Source organism: Trematomus bernacchii, unplaced genomic scaffold, assembly GCF_902827165.1.
Source record: "Trematomus bernacchii unplaced genomic scaffold, fTreBer1.1, whole genome shotgun sequence".
Classification (NCBI taxonomy): domain Eukaryota; kingdom Metazoa; phylum Chordata; class Actinopteri; order Perciformes; family Nototheniidae; genus Trematomus; species Trematomus bernacchii.
Genome location: NW_022987342.1, coordinates 4,670,941 through 4,676,270, shown reverse-complemented (window position 1 = coordinate 4,676,270; position 5,330 = coordinate 4,670,941).

The following is a 5,330-nucleotide window of genomic DNA, read 5'->3' as shown; positions in this document are numbered from 1 at the left end:
CATCAAGGTCAGCCCCGCACACTTTCTCTGGCCCGCCAGCGGTTCTTCTGGTATGACATGGAAAAGGATCTTCGCAATCATGTAAGGTGCTGTCACAGATGCATACTCAGCAAGGCCCCTGAGCCCTCCGCAAGAGCCCCATTGGAGAGTATTAAGACCTCTGCCCCTCTGGAACTTGTGTGTATTGACTTTTGGTCGGCTGAGGATAATAACAACAAGTCTGTGGATGTTCTTGTGATCACCGATCACTTCACCAAGTTGGCTCATGCCTTTCCCTGTCAGGATCAGACCGCTAAAAGGGTGGCGAAGAAGCTGTGGGACAGCTTTTTCTGTATTTATGGCTTCCCTCAGTGCCTCCATTCTGACCAGGGGGCCAACTTTGAAAGTGAGCTGATCGCAGAGCTACTCGAGTTGTCAGGCGTCAACAAGTCTCGTACTTCACCTTACCACCCCATGGGTAATGGCGGTACTGAAAGGTTTAATCGCACCCTGGGCAACATGCTGAGATCTCTACCCCTCCGTTCCAAACAGAAATGGTCACAAATGGTCCAGACCATGACTTTTGTGTACAACTGTACCATTCATGAGACCACTGGGTTTGCACCTTTCTATTTGATGTTCGGGAGGGTCCCCAGACTGCCGGTTGACCTTCTTTTCAAGAATGTGTTGCATGATGACACAGTGTGTGACTACGACGCTTATGTCAAATCCCTTTTGGATGACCTTCATTGCGCCATGGTGCTGGCTCAAAAGAACAGCACTGCTGAGCAACGACATCAATGTGACCAGTACAATAAACGGGTCAGAGGTCATCCCCTGTCTCTTGGTGACAGGGTGCTGCTGGCGAACAAAGGAGCCAGGGGGAAACGTAAGCTTTCTGACAAGTGGATGCCCATCATTTACACCGTGGTGGCCTCCAAACCTGCCTTGCATATATACCGGATCAAGGATCGAGAAGGGAATGAACGTGTTGTCCATCGGAACCTGCTGCTCCAGGTTGACTTCCTGCCCCTGGAAGAGGCCTCAAATGGCAGTCCTGCTCCTTTGTCCATGACTACTGTTAGCTTGGCCGATGTTCCCCCTGCAACTGATTTGCACAAGACTGTGATCTCTGAGTTGGATACTACAGCTGCTGCTGCCGGATCGTCTCCAGCTGGTTCCCTTTTGAGTGCTGTTGGCTGGGCAGATAGCCGCACTGCCTCATGGGTCCACGAACAGTCCTCCATTGATGGCTCAGTTAGTTCAGAGTGTCCACTGTCTCCCTCTCTGGCAATTTCCCCTGCTTTGGATGTTCCTGCCCCGATCCCTGTTCCCCTGTCACAGTCACTGTCTGCCCATCCTGGTCCACAGCAGTGTCCGACTGCCAATGGGGGGCTTGCCTCTCGGTTTGGCAGAATCTTTAGGCCAGTGTGTCGTCTGATTGAGTCCATGACACAACTTGAGTCTGTTCTAGGGGTTGATTCAGGCCCCGGTGCTGTTATCCATGTGTGAGAAATTGGGGTGGCATAGGATTGACGTTTTGTTTTATTGTTATTATATGTATAATGTTTTTTTTTTCTTGTGACAAAGGAATGTTTTTGGTTAACTCTGCTGCTGTATGTCGCACTTTCTTTTGTGTATCCACATGGTTTGGCCGTATGTGTGATGTATAAGGCATCTCACTTTGTCTAGAGGGTGTCATGTGTTATTGCTAGGCGCCGGGTAATACTCTGATTCTCTTATCCTTTCAGTATGAAGTTTATATTGCTGATTCCATACACTTTGTTTGTGTATTTCATGGCCGATGTGTTGTATGTGTGGATTGTTTTGGTGCTCAGAATTTTGTGTAATTCTAGGGGGGAGAGTGTAACAGATGTAAATATGCAGTGGGGTTTATTTAATTTAATATTGTATAATCACACAAATTCTGTGTTTTATATTATTTTATTCTGTGTTCTTCATTTTATTGAATGTTAAATACCTGGCAAGGACGGAGATCAGTGAACGGAACCTCTGAAGTGTGGTCGCTGTGCTCAGGAGTTCATTGTTGTGAGGACTTTCCCCCCTATATATTGTGTCCCTCCCGTTTCCTCTGCCCTTTTTGTAAACGTTGCACGTGAGAGGAGTCACTGAGGGAAACTGTTGTAAAACTGATCGTTTTTATCTGTCAGGTATGTGCAGCCCTTTTTGTAAACGTTGCACGTGAGAGGAGTCACTGAGGGAAACTGTTGTAAAACTGATCGTTTTTATCTGTCAGTCATTAAACAGATCGTCTCAACTTTACGCTGGCTCGGGTCTCGTCCATATCAACACAACGCAGAGACCGCTTAACCACACCGGTTACATTGACATCACAATTAGTGATGCAGTGGAGATCCTCAGTCAGCGCCCCTCGGAAGTGGACACTTCAGCACCCCGCGGTGCTTTTCCGCTCCCTGTATCTCACAACACATCACCTCACACATCATCTCAGGTAATCTGATTATTGTTTTATTGTCCTGGCATATGAATTCTAGAAGAACATACATGCTTTGAATGATGTTTTTATCGCATAGGTTACATTTGTCTTTTTGTGTTGCATGCATTTAGATACATTTTTATGGCAATATCAATTTCAAGGATATTTGTACTCAACTGTTTGTCTCTCATGGCCGGTACGGCTGTACAGTCGTTGGCACTATCCCCCCAAAGTGATGTAGCTGAGAGCCCACCTGAAGAGCCCCGGCCTGAATCCACTCAGAGTATTTCTCTTCCTGCTGACTCACCCGACGCGTCCACTTACACAACCTCTCAGGTAATCTGACCAATTGTAAAATCACATTGTTTTGAAATTCTTCAGGATTAATTATTGCTCCGCACATGCTATGAATAACTTGTTTCATTAAGTCTCAAATAGTCAATTGGTGTTGTGTGCTTATAGCACGATGATGTCTCACAGTCCTGCCAGATGTGTACTTCTGACAAAAACTTCTCTGCGCCCAGGACATCGGCTCAGGTCATGTGACCATTTATTAATCATTTGTCAATGGTTGTTCATTTTTCAGAATACCCGCTGTGATTCTAGAGGTGTTGAGGGAAGGGAGGCTGTGGATGACTTGGCCAAGTATCTTCAACTAAACAGAACAATAACGGCATTGTCAGTAGGCGAGACGGATGAGATTGTGAGGCTGTATTCAAAGCTACATCAAATGGATAAGCAACCCACAACTTATAGCCTGAAGTCCAAAAAAACAACCTTGCCTGGACCATGGAGAGCTTCCAGGAAACGAAGTGGCTCTGCGCCAGGCCAACAAGCAGCTGAAAGGTGAATGACTTATCGTGGATGCACACATTACATAATTCACATATATCTTAATTGTCATTATTGTTAGTAGTAAGTAGCAGTTTTGTATGTCTATCCCTCACAGCATTTTAGACTCTTTGTAATGGATTCAGACAAATGAACTGGTATAGTCAATTTGTGAAGTGGGGTTGTACTGTATATCCGTATAATATTTATAAATTGTCTTTTTCCTTCACAGACTATTCATGAGTCAGGCTGCTCTGAGACCTGATGCCAACCGGATATGTGAATGTGTTTCACTCAGGCTTTTGAAAGAGTTTGAGCTTGCAAGAAACCGACCAAAAGACAGCAAGGGTAAAACCTTGCCTATTCCACAGTCTATGGTGAAATCGTACGTCCACATAAAACAACTGCTGGAAGACAGCCTCGTCATACAGGAGCAGACCGACTTGGTTCTTGTTACTATAAACAACACCACTGTGTCTTGTTGGTAAGATATTTTGGCTACATTCTCTTTAACAGCTGCACTTTAGATGGATTCACTTTGTATGAAATGATCAATATTTTGTATTTCTTTCTAGGTTACACGAAAGACAAAAAAGAACCGGTCGGGACTCATTGCTCCAAGGAGTGCAGCTACCCGAAAAGGCAACGGCAGCTGAGGATTCCTTGCCATTACCAAGGGAGCTCCCTACTGAACCTGTGCAGCACGGACATGTTAGCCTAGAAATCCAGGAGCCTGATAATAGGGAGGGTGAGGCATTGATACGCCAGCGCCGCAGTGCCAGAGCTGACTCAGCACAGGACTGTCACCCTGGAGGGTTTAATGCATGGCCTAGTTCTTCTGCTTCATCCTCGCACACACAGAGTCACCTTCCACAAGCCCCATCTCCTGAATTTTGGCAGTACCCCATGCCTCTAGCACTAACTCCTGCCTCATGGCAGTTCCCCGTGCCTCCAGGCCTCTCTCCTGCTTCATCATCACACACACAGGGTCACCTTCCACAAGCCCCATCTCCTGCATTTTGGCAGTACCCCATGCCTCCAGCACTAACTCCTGCCTCATGGCAGTTCCCCGTGCCTCCAGGCCTCTCTCCTGCTTCATCATCACACACACAGGGTCACCTTCCACCTGCTCCGTCTACTGCTTCATCCTCACACGCATAGGGTCACCTTCCACAAGCCCCATCTCCTGACTCATGGCAGTTCCCTATGCCGCGACCCGCATTTCTTGCTTCATCCCCATACCAGCAAGTACCATCCCCTATTCCTCAGCATTCCTCAGCATTCCTCAGTCGACAAATCCTCTGTCGACCTAAATAGGCACAGGAAATGGCGGCATGAAAAGTCAGCAATAGAGGACCAGGTGCTTGCGGCAAGAGGGGAGCCACCGAAGAAGCGACACATAAAAGAGGACTACCACTACCAGTGCAAAACCTGTGGTCAGTCTAAAAGAAAGAACACTGGCCATAACCAGCTTAAGGGTAAATGGTACTGTCCAGCATCTGGACAGACCATAGCAGAATGGAAAGGCTCTCTAGACAAGCTGTGAAGTTTAGAGCTGCAATCATTTTGATTGTGAATGTTTCAGTTTCAGTATTGAATATATATGTATATATTTATATATAGGCAATATAACGCTTATTACTGTATATAATGAAAAGCTCTTTTACTATTGTATAGAATGTACCCCTTTTATCTGTGTATATAATAACTTTTCATAATCTTGTGTTCATAATAATGTTGTATAAGATGTTTATCGTTTTCATGGCATTCCAGAAATAATAAAAATAATATGGGAAAGCATACGTTTACTTGTGTTTTTGTTTTTCTATGCTAAAAGTTAAAACTTTTTGTAAATGGGTGAAAATTAATGAAAATGAAATGGGTTTATTGGCCTGAGAGTACTATAAAGTCTCCCTTTTTCTTTCTTTCTTCCCCCTCCTTTTCCCCTCTTCTTTCCCCCTTGTTTACCCTACCCTAGCAGTCCTTTTTGCCCCATTTTTGGCCGAGTGGTTAAGGCGATGGACAAGAAATCCATTGGGGTCTCCCCGCGCAGGTTCGAATC